Here is a 12,403-nt window from a genome sequence, read left to right as displayed (position 1 = left end):
ATAACAACAATCAAATTGGTGGTTTTATCCCTTTGGGTTTCCACGTAAAAATACATGTGTCAATATGTGTATGTTGCTCATGTGATGGATTGTATGTACATATGAATTTCTTATCTTTTTGTTCATTTGTATTATGTATGAATTCTCTTATAAGTAACAGTCAATAGAGGAAATAACTAAAGACATTCATAAAAAGTTTTAAGAACCTCTCTATTACTGATTCACCCCTCCCCTCAATAATTTCATATTTCAACAATTGGTATTAGAGCCAGGTTCCTTCAGGAACATTCTAACCAGTGAAAGGTAGATCCATAAGGAAAGATATCTAAGCAAGAGAGTCAAGAGGCTTACTCAAGAAGAATGCCAGTCTTTCATGGGACAAACTATGCATTTTGGAAAGTAAAAATGAAAATGTATCTTATATCTTTAGGTGTAGATGTTTGGACCACCATACTAGTAGATTATGATTCCCCTGATGTTCCTCCCACCGTTGTAGATGGAATACAATTGCATGGAAATAATTATAAAGCCAAGAATGTGATTCTCTTTGGCATTAGTCAATACGAACCCGTAAAGGTTATGCACTGTAAGTCTGCCAAGGAAGTGTGCGTGGAGCTCAATCAGAGTCATGAAGGAGGTAACAAAGTCAAGCAAACCAAACTTCAAACCTTTAGAATGAGGTTTGAAAGTTTAAAAACGAGTGAAGAATAAAGCATAGAAGAATAATTCCTCAGAAATGATGAAGTAACCAATATGATTAGAGGACTTGGTGAGGAATTCAAGGAAGATATGATTGATCAAATGGTCTTAAGATCCCTACCCATGATATTTAATGCCAAAGTCTCAACAATTGAATAAATGGATAATTTAAAGAATCTCAAGATGGACCAGTTGCTTGGTACTCTCAGAGCTTATGATATGAGAGTAGGAAGAGAGAAGTGTGAACCCAAGGAGGTAGCATTCAAAGTCTCGAAGAAGGCTAAGGAGCACAAATACCAGAAATATTGCTCTAGCTATGAATCAGATCAAGAGATGGCTCAATTTTCCAAGAAACTAAAGCGTGGCTTAGGAAAGTATAAAGGGAAGATGCCCTTTAAATGCTTTGACTGTGGAAGAGTTGGATATTTGCCTTCCAAGTACCCTTACAAGGAAAGGATAGAAAAGGAAGATGATAAAAAATTTAGAAACAAATCTAAAAAAAATAATAGAAGAACTTCTTCAAGAAAAATTGACTCTATTCAAAAGAGGATAGTTTAGCACCAGAATCAGACAGCAAGGACTCCTCACAAAACAATTCAAATGAGTATTTACTCATGGCATTTGATCTAGACTCCAAGAAACAAAATATTACTGACTATGAAGAGGAAGAAGAAGAAGAAGAAGTAGGAGTAGTGGACTTTGAAGGGGAACTCACAAGTTCTCTTGATGAGTTAAAGAAGGCCAAGAAAAATAACGGGCAACTAAAAGAACAACCAGAGTGTGCTGAAGAAGGTATGTACAACTCAGACAATGAAGAGTTTTTTTTATCAAAAAGAAAAACTTGGAGAAGCCATTAAACGCAAAGATAGTTTAGCCCTTATACTAGAATAAACACAGGGAAGATGTGAGAGATTGGAGTAAGAGAAAATGCATTTAAAAAAAGAATTGTTCAAGGTGCAGAAGGAAACAATCACAAAAGCATACAAAGATGAAATTATGTCCTTGAAAGTCAAATTAGAAGAAGCTAAGTGAAAGGAATAAGTTCTTCGTGATTTGATCCATGAATGGGAAGAAAACCGTCAGAGTCTCGAGGGAGAGGTCTTGTCCCTAAGAATGGATCTTGAGAGAGAGTAGACCGAGAAAGGTTTAAATGAAAATTTTGCAGAAGGCACAAGAAAGCTAGATCAGATTCTAAACAGTCAAAGGTATTTAGGAAACAAACAGTTTTGGGATACTCAAGAGCACAAGAATCTTCTATGGGAAAGATAAACTTCAGGTCTGCAAGATATGAGGAACCGTAGAGCTATGCAAAGAAGATTCAAGAAAGAATCAATGAAGACAAAAGGCCATCAAGGCAAAGAGGAGATCATCATTGGAATAATAACTCCATTCACCCCAAAGAGCCACACCAATGGAGATTGAATCAATCAGTTGGAAAACAGAGATACCTACGTGCAAAAACTAATATACCTTCCAACAATAGGTACACTTATTTATTTTATGGTTATCGTTATAAGTGTCACATGTTTCGACATAAGGTCGTTGACTGTAGAGGGATCAAAGTTGAAAGAGATGAAAATCCTATATATAACAAGTATCAGAATTGTAGATCTCAAAACTCTCCTCTTAGAGATCGAAATATATTCTCTACGTTGTTAAGTGATGTTAGAGTGTTTCAAATTTAATAATTTTGGGCATAAGGTAAATGAGTGCAGAAGCAAGTTTGACTACCTAAATAAGTCACAAAATATTCAGCAACCAACTTCTTAAAAGGATAAGGAGAATTGGAAATGAAAAACTGAAAAGGGCATGTAATGTGGACTTTCTCTATCCACACATAATCAAGAGAATATATGGTATGTGGATAGTGGTTGTTTCGAGCATATGACTGGGGATAAGAGAAAATTTATGTCGCTAAAATAAAAAGACAAAGGGAACAATGTCACTTTTGGCAACAATTCCCTAGTAAGAACTAAGGGTAAAAGCATAGTCAGTCTAGATCAAAAGATGAAATCTAAAAAATGTGTTGTACGTGGAAGGTCTCAAGCACAAATTATTAGGGTAAGCCATGTGTGATAATGGATATGATGTGATCTTTCGATCCAAGGAATGTGATATCCAAAATGAGAAAGATGGAAATCTGGTGGGAAAAGCAATCAAAACTCACAATAATGTATATGTTTTTGATGACTCTAGAGTAAAATTCTATTTAAGAAAAATGAATGAAGAATGGTTATGGCAAAGGAGACTTGGTCATATAAATTTTGACAGTTTGATAAGAGTCAACAAGCTGAGTATGGTGAGAGGTTTTCCAAGACTGTCAAGGCCTAATAATTCATTCTGCAAGTCATGTCGATTTGGTAAGCAGAATAGGACTCATTTCAAGTCAAAAGAGTTATCTTCATCTAGACATTGGAGCTAATTCACACAAATATCCATAACCCAACTAGAGAAAAACCCCAAGAGGAGAAAGGTATTTTATGCTGCTCAGTGATGATTTTACCAGGGCCACTTGGAGCATGCTCCTAAAAGAAAAATCATAGGCATTTAAGAATTGAAAAAAATTTAAAGCTCAAGTGGAAAATGATAAATATTTAAAGATCAAATTCTTAAGATAAGATAGAGGAGGAGAATACACTTCATGACAGTTTGAAGAATTCTGTGAAGAGCATGGCATTAGAAGGCAGTATTCTGTGGCTAGAATGCCACAACCAAATGGAGTAGGTGAGAGAAATAATAGAAAAATACAGGAAATGGACAGAGCTATGATGGATGAAGGATATTTATCCCACATCTTCTGGGGAGAAGTATCAAAATCAATAGTATACCTATCAAATAGAACACAACTCAGGCCTAATAGTGATAAAACTTCCTGATAGTTGTTGAAGGGGAGACATGCATCAGTTAAACACTACAAGGTGTTTGGGAGAAAATGCTTGATCAAAAGGAATGATAAAAATCCTGTAAAGTTTTATTCACGTGATGATGTGGGTATATTACTCGGGTACTATGCTCGAAGTAAAGGATACAAGTTCTACAACAGACAAAGAGGGTTGAATATTTCATTGGTGTGGTAGTAGATGAAATAGCTTCAGAACTTGATTCCTCCAAAGGAAACATGAAATCATATGGAGAAGAGAGTTTAGACATCAGGCCCTCGAATAAAGATGAAACTGATTTAGATAACGAAGGTGTGGAAATGAGTACAACTCCAAGGCCCAAAACACCTTCCATATATGTACAAAAAGAACACTGTGATAGTCAAATTCTTGGAGACCAAATAATTGGTGTTCAGACCAGAAGGAAATTTATTAGTAGTTCAAGTTGTGCAAATATTGCTCTAATATCTTAGATTGAGTCAAAAAATATAAGCTAGGAAAGTGAGGACACATTATGGGTGAAATATATGAATGAAGAACTTGACCAAATTGAGAAGAATGACACTTGGGAGCTTATTCCAAGACCCAAAGAGAAAAAATTCACATGTATAAAATGGGTCTTAAAAAATAAGGTAAATGAGCGGGGTCAAGTATTTAGGAACAAGGCTTGATTAGTTTGCAAAGGGTATGCCCAAATAGAAGGCATAGATTTCTAGGAAACCTTTGCACCAACATCAAGGCTAGAAGCTATCAGAATGTTCCTTGCCTTTTCCAATCATAAAAATATCAAGGTGTTGGGTGTGGAGCCTGATTATCTTTTGTATTCTAAGGTATCGCCGCATTGGACCCCAGTTCAAAACGTTGCCACCCGTAAAATATTCGCTGTAGGGGGGTCTGGGGGGGTGGCTGCAACCTTTTGGGAGACCCCCCCTAGTGGAGGGATCGGGGGCAGTGCCCTCGAAGCTAAGAATAGATGTAAACTTGCCTTGTAAAATGTTGTAATTTGGTAGTCAATCTAGGCTGTTCATTAGGCAGAAATCTAACGGTAGAAGTTATGTTTAATTTAGGGTTTTTTTCCATAGAAGGCAACCCCTCGCTATATATGAGGGAATTATATTGCGTCTATGCATATCTGTATTCTGAGTGAGGAAGAGAGAGGAGATTGAGAGTGAAGAGGGAGTTACAGCAGATCTGTTGTAGGTTGTATCTCTTCAGTTTGCTGGATAATATAATAAAAGAAGGACTGGCTGTTTCTCCATGGATGTAGCCCAAACTAGGTGAACCACGTATATTTGTGTCTCTCTTGTTTTATGCATTTTATGTGTTTATATTTCTACAATATTTTATGTGTTTCATTGCTCTATAATATATAATTTATAACAACTGGTGTCAGAGCCAAAGGTCTATTTGGCTGATAAACTTGTAGGAGAGAAGGGTTCCTGGTTCGAGTGGGAGCAACGGTGGAATATGGTAGGTTTAGGGTTGAAAAATTCAACAGCCAAAACTACCAGCTGTGGAAGATGTAGATGGAATATTATCTGTATCAGAGAGATCTATTCCTACCATTGAGCGAAAAGACAAAGAAGTTGACGAGTATGATAGACACAGAATGGAATATCCTCGACAGAAAGGCACTTGGAACAATATGGTTGTGCCTAGCGGCATCGGTAGCGTTTAATATTTCAAAGGAAATGACAACAGAGGGTTTAATGTTGACATTGGCCAAAGTATATGAAAAACCCTCAGCCTCAAATAAGGTATTTCTTATGAAGCGTTTATTTAATATGAAGATGTCAGAAGGTGGATCTGTTGCAGATCATTTAAATGATTTTAATACAGTTACAAGCTAGTTAAGTTCTGTAGGGGTAACTTTTGATGATGAAGTTAGGGCTCTGTTATTTCTGTGCTCATTGCCAGAAAGTTGGAATGGTTTAGTTATGGCCATTAGTAACTCTGTCTCTGGATCTAGTACTTTAAAGTTTGATGATGTTGTTGGTGCAATCCTTAGCGAGGAAATGCAATAGAAAAGCTCTGGTGAGACATCAGGTAATGCTTTGATTGTAGAGACTAGGGGAAGAAAAATGGAAAGAGGAAAGAGCCCAAGATATCGCAGTAAGTCAAGAAAAGGCAGATCCAAGTCCAGATTGGGGATAGTGTGCTGGAAATGTGGGAAGAAAGGACACCTGAAGAAAGACTGCAAGTCTCGGAAGGAAAAAGAAGGAGACACGCAACAAGAAACTAATCATGAAGCGAATGTAATAGGTGATGTGTTGCAATATGCTTTGATTCTTTCATTAGAAAATATTATTGATGCTTGGGTGGTAGATTCAGGGGCCTCATTCCATGCCACACCTGATAAGAAACATTTTCATGATTATGTTCAAGGAGATTTTGGACAGGTTCGATTGGGTGATGATAAACCCTGTAAAATCATTGGAATGGGTATAGTTTTCATAAAAAAAAAAATGGAAATCAATGGCTATTGAAGGAGGTAAGGCATGTTCTAAATCTGAAGAAAAATCTGATTTCAATAGGGCAGTTGGGAGGTGAAGGTTGCGTAACTACTTTCACAGATAAAACTTGGAAGGTCACTAAAGGATCCCTGGTAATAGCGAAAGGAGGAAAGGTTGGTACATTGTATTTATGCAATGGTATTTATAATTCTGTTAATGCTTTAACTTCTATAGGAGAAGATACGCCATTGTGGCATCATAGACTTGGGCACATGAGTGAGAAGGGGATGTAGATTCTTCACTCAAGAAATTTGTTGCCAGGTTTGAAGCATGTTGATTTAAAATTATGTGAGAATTGTGTTTATGGAAAACAAAAGAGAGTCAGATTCCTTAGAGTTGGGAAAGAAAAGAAGAGCGAAAAATTAGAGCTTGTGCATACAGATGTATGGGGACCTGCTCAAGTATCATCTCTTGTGGATCTTGTTATTATGTTACTTTTATTGATGATACCAGAAAAAATTGGATTTATTGTATTCGAAATAAATCTGATGTATTTGATACTTTCAAGAAATGGAAAGCTTTGGTTGAAAATGAGAGAGGAAAAAGGTTGAAGTGTCTCAGATCAGACAATGGAGGTGAATATTGCAGCAAAGAGTTTGATAGGTACTGTTATAAGAATGGAATTCGCAGAGAGAAGAAAACTCCAGGAACACCACAATAAAATGGTGTGTCAGAAAGGATGAACAGGACAATCATGGAGCGTGCAAGGTGCATGAGATTGCATGCAAGATTGACTTTACAATTTGGGCAGATGTTGTAGACACTGTTGTTTATCTAATAAACAGAGGGCCTTCAAGTTCCTTGGATGGTGGTATTCCAGAGGAGGCATGGACAGGTAAAAAGGTAAACTACTCTTTTTTAAATACTTTTGGTTGTGAAGCTTTTGTCCACATTAATAAAGAAAATAGAACAAAGCTTGAGGCAAAATCAAAGAAATGTACCTTTATTGGATATGGTGTTAAATATTTTGGTTATCGCTTTTATGATTATGAAAAACATAAAATCATTAGGAGCAGAGATGTCATATTCAATGAAAAGGTTTTGTATAAGGATCGGCTACAGGAAAAGAAACAGGAAAAAGAAAACAAAGAATACACAGTGCTTGACGAGATCACAGAAAAAGTGATGGCGCCTGAAAATCATAATGATCAACAGCCAGAACAACAACCACAACAACAACAAGTACTTCAAACACCTGAAAGTGGTGTTAGAAGATCTACCAGGATAAGTAGAACCCCTGAACGATACTCTCCTTCATTCTATTATGTATTGTTGACTGATTATGGTGAACTAGAATGTTATGAAGAAGCAGTGCAGGTAGAAACCAAGAAGAAGTGGGAGCAAGCCATGAAAGAAGAGATGGACTCCTTAGCACATAACCAAACTTGGGACTTAGTCAGGTTGCCTATAGGTAAAACAACATTACAGAATAAATGGGTTTATAGGTTGAAGGAAGAAGATGGAGTAAAACAAAGGTACAAAGCTAGACTTGTGGTGAAGGGGTTTGCACAGAAGAAAGGTATTGATTTTGATGAAATATTTTCTCCTGTTGTTAAAATGACTTCAATCAGAACTATTCTAAGTCTAGTAGCAGCCGAAGATTTGCATCTTGAGCAATTAGATGTAAAGACAACCTTTCTCGATGGGGATTTTAAGGAAGATATATATATGTAGTAGCCACAAGGATATGAGGTAAAAGGGAAGGAGAAACTAGTGTGCATGTTGAAGAAGAGCTTGTATCGCTTAAAACAGGCTCCAAGGCAGTGTTATCTAAAATTTGACAAGTTTATGTCTGAACAAGGTTATACTAGATGTCACTCTGATCATTGTGTTTATCTGAAGAAGAAAAATGATGGCAGATATATTATATTGTTATTGTATGTAGATGACATGCTTGTTGCAGGGTCTAACATGCAGGAAATAAATGTGCTCAAAAGGAAATTGGCAAACTCATTTGCAATGAAGGATTTTGGTGCTGCAGAACAAATCCTTGGTATGAGAGTAACTAGAGATAGGAAGAATCGCAAATTAACATTGTCTCAAAGTGAGTACATAGAAAAGGTGTTGAAAAGGTTTAATATGCAGAATGCAAAACCAGTTAGTATACCTTTGGCTATCCATTTCAAGTTAAGTAAGGAGGAGTGTCCCAAGACTCAAGAAAAAATGGCTCATATGTCTAAAGTTCCATATGCATCAGTAGTTGGAAGCCTAATGTATGAAATGGTCTGCACAAGGCCTAATATTGTACATGCAATGGGAGTTGTAAGTAGGTACATGAACAATCCAGGAAAAGAACATTGGATGGCAGTGAAGTGGATTCTCAGGTATTTGAGAGGTACCACAAATCAAGGATTATGCTTTGGTGGTTCAAACATTGCTCTACAGGGATATGTTGATGCAGATATGGCGGGTGATAGAGATAATAGGAGGAGCACAACAGGGTATGTGTTTACTGTAGGTAGAATAGCTTTCAGTTGGGTCTCAAAAGTACAAAGTGTTGTTGCACTCTCAACAATAGAAGCAGAGTATGTTGTTGCTACAGAGGCTAGTAAAGAAATGATTTGGTTACAAAGGTTTCTGGATGAATTGGGTAAGAAACAGGAGTTGGGCAGGTTATATAGTGATAGCTAGAGTGCCATACATCTTGCAAAGAACTCTGCATTTCATTCCAAGACTAAGCATATATAGCTCAAGCACCATTTCATATGGTCAGTGTTGGAAGATGGACAGTTGAAGCTGGAAAAGATACACTAGCCAGAATCCTGTAGATATGTTAACAAAATTTGTAACCAGGGAGAAACTGAGAATCTGCTCAGTTTCAATTGGTCTTCAAGTATGATGAAGAAGATGAGAAGCAACGAGGTCCAAAGTGGATTCATTGTCCAGAAAATGAAGCAGCAGTGGAGTTTCTATAATTAGTCTCCAAGTGGGAGATTATTGGGTGTGGAGCCTGATTATCTTCTGTATTCAAAGGTATCACTGCATTAGACCCCAGAAATAGTCACTGCAGGGGGGGTCCAGGGGGGCAGCGGCTGCGACCTTTTGGGAGCCCCCCCTAGCAGGGGGATCAGGGGTAGCGCCCCGAAGCTAAGAATAGATGTAAAATTTACTTGTAAAATGTTGTAATTTTGTAGTCCATCTGGGTCGTTCATTAGGTAGAGATTTGTCAGTAGAAGTTATGTTTAATTTAGGGTTTTTTTCCCTAGAAGGCAACCCCTTGCTATATAGGAGGGAATTGTATTGCATCTATGTATATTTGTATTCTAAGTGAGGAAGAGAGAGGAGATTGAGAGTGAAGAGGGAGTTACAGTGGATCTGCTGTAGGTTGTATCTCTTCAGTTTGCTAGATAATATAATAAAAGAAGGACTGGCTGCTTCTCCATGGATGTAGCCCAAACTGGGTGAACCACGTATATCTGTGTCTCTCTTGTTTTATGCGTTTTCTATGTTTGCATTTCTGCAATATTTTATGTGTTCCATTGCTTTGTAATATATAATTTTCTAACACAAGATATATAAGATGGATGTAAAGTGTTAGCGCTTGAATTTGGCCTCAGGCTGAAAAAGACAAAATCCAAGGCAACATCAAACCACTTAGCCTCATAGCTAGCCCTACGGGGCAGGAGAGGGCTCTCTCCGGGTCTATCTCGACAAAAGATCTTCAAAGGGTGGAGATGACCAATAAGAACACTGATTTTAGGCTAGTAAACTGATTGAGAAGGTTTGATTTCATATTTTTAGGGTTTTGGTGGAAAACAGGGGGAGAGCAATTTTGGGTGCGGGGATGGGACACAGCTTTTGCAGAGGTATTTTTGGGGCAAGGTAGGAGATTGTCTTGATGCCTTTGATTTAAGTGAATGGATAGGAATAACCGGTGAGGAGCTAAAGAGAGAAAGAAACCATCGAGAGTTCTCTTTAGACAGAGGAAAACATAGATATTAAGCAAACTTAAAGGCAGAGCATATAAATTATGAATTCTACCTTAACACTTCATTTACTTAATGTGCAGAAAAGAGAAATAGGAAATTGATACACATAACAAATCTTGCAAGTACATGAGAGAACACACCATCAACACAAATAACCACAGGAATCCCAAATAGTGCTGCAAAACCCTGGTCTTTCCTTTGCCAAAATTGCAGAGATACAAAGTGTAATACAATAGAAGCTAATCCCTCCAGAGTCCAACCTCTCCAACCATGAAAATGATTTAGAAAATACATAATATAGAGCATGCCAACCCATTCCCTAGCCTCTAGGGGTCGAGCTCATCATCCTAGGAGCTGTTTCAACCAATTCTAAACTGAGCACTACAATCTAGGCAATCAAAACAACTTGCCTCTATAAGCTAGGAAACCAATTCATTCATTAATTTTTTGCTATTTTATGAATGAATCTTCTAGAATAGGTAAATAAGTGTCAATTCAACATAAAATTACATCAATTACATCAAGGAGGGTGAAAAATCCCACCACAAGTCAAAATTGGTCAAACTTGGGCGAATTCCTGAGCTGAAGGTGCAAAACTGGCAAATTTCCCTGATGCGTAGCGCCCCAATTCTCAACACGTAGCGTGCCTTTGAGCCAACTTTTGAGGCACTTTCCGGAATCCAAATGAGGCAAAAGTAGGCTTTTTGGAAAGGTCTGGATGTCTACTTTCCCGCCCAAATGGAATTTCTCAATTTGGTGGTAATTTTCCCCTCCAAAATTGCAATCTCCCAAGACTGCTCCCTGTGTGTCCAAAAAGTGGCAGAAAGTCATTTTTTGCATGTTTTTTGACCTTCTGAGGGCTCAAAACCTGATGAAATGTCTTGGTAATTGCTGAGAAAGTGTAATTTGTCATGAGAAATCCAAAAATACTGAGTTTTTGAGGAATGGACTTGCCCATCTTCAGGGTAGCGCGCGGCGCGCTACGCGTTGAGAGCAAAAACCTGTGTGTGGCACAAAAGTCAAAATTGACTAAAATTGCTCAAAATTTCCTGAAATTTGAGCTGGAAGTGCATCATTGAGCACCATGCTCCTTCAAGGTAGCCTCAGCCAAAATATGAAGGGGAGTGGGCCTTTTCCTCCGTTTTAGTGCCTTGGCCAACCGTCCTTTGAGCACCTTCATTCTTGCTTTACACACATGCATTCGAGCCCATAAGTGATTCTTCATGTGTCGGAGCATGTCTTTGTCCCTGTTTGCCTTTGCTATCAACCTCTCTAAATGTGTGTTCACCTGAATGAGCATAGAGCTTTGCTCCTTAGGTGTCAAATCACCGGGTCTCTTGCGAGCCAATTTCCGGTCTTCTCAGATCCTCCGCAACTCATCAAGAGAGTGTTCATCCTCTAATTGCTTGTTGCGCTACTCCAAATAATTAATTGTCCAATTTTCCATCTCCAATTTTTGCTGCAACAAGTCATTTTCAGCTCTAAGCTGCTGGATGATCTCCTCTGACTCTAGGCTAGGAGAAATGATATCAAGGTCAACAACATCTATGCCTGGAACACCTGATGGTCCCTCATCAATCTTGGGCTGCTTGCCTCTCTCTGGTACCTGTGCTGCTGTTGAAAGCGAGGCCCCTTCCACCTGATGTGGAGATAACACTCGCTGTGCTGATGAAGAAGGCGAGACCCCTTCCACCTGATGTGGAGATAATACTCGCCGTGCAGATGCAAATAAGACCCTGTGGCCTCTCTGATATGTAACATAAGGAGGAGTGCTGACATGCTCGGGCTCTGGAATATCAAACTGATGTGAAGGCCCTTCCTCATCACGAACAACCTCAGGAGGTGGCTATGGCACTGTGAACAAGTCACGAGAAATGAAATCCTCCCATGGAATACCCTGTTGTGCCAACTGATGCATGACCACAATCTTGATCAGTGCATAATGATAGATGCTCTTGTGTTGCTGTGCTGGGCTCTTTCTTTGCACCAAGGGCACCATCCTCTCTATATTTCGGCACATGAAGAATGGAATGTTCATCATTCGTACCCATGTGAAATTCATCAACAAACGGATATGGTACGAATACAAACATGAAAATCTACCCTCACAAGTGAAATAGCGAATGATGATCCTCATCAAAGGTGCATACTCGTCTCTTAAGAATCTGAAGGGAAAAACACCAGTTAGGTACCTCATATATGCAGGTTTGATATATGGATCATAATGAAATCTGTCCAACTGCTGGCGCTTGTTCCATTCTTCTCCAATATTGGGTATCCCTGTTGCTTGAGCAACAATCTCAGGTGACAATGTGAAGTCCACTCCTGCAAGATTCACATGCCCATTGTGCAAATGTAGGACAAACAAGCGGGCCAATTCCTT

General features: G+C 38.5%; 1 pseudogene; it reads left to right on the top strand.

Annotated features, from left to right (window-relative positions):
• Window positions 1-405: 405 nt before the first annotated feature.
• Window positions 406-12,403, top strand: part of LOC149242456 (choline-phosphate cytidylyltransferase 2 pseudogene) — a 143,424-nt pseudogene continuing 131,426 nt past the window's right edge.

This window comes from Pinus tabuliformis, chromosome 8, assembly GCF_031772625.1.
Source record: "Pinus tabuliformis cultivar Carrire ecotype Pingquan chromosome 8, CPIR1, whole genome shotgun sequence".
Classification (NCBI taxonomy): domain Eukaryota; kingdom Viridiplantae; phylum Streptophyta; class Pinopsida; order Pinales; family Pinaceae; genus Pinus; species Pinus tabuliformis.
The sequence above is the reverse complement of the archived record's forward strand: the minus strand, read 5'-3'. Positions and strand labels throughout refer to the sequence as shown.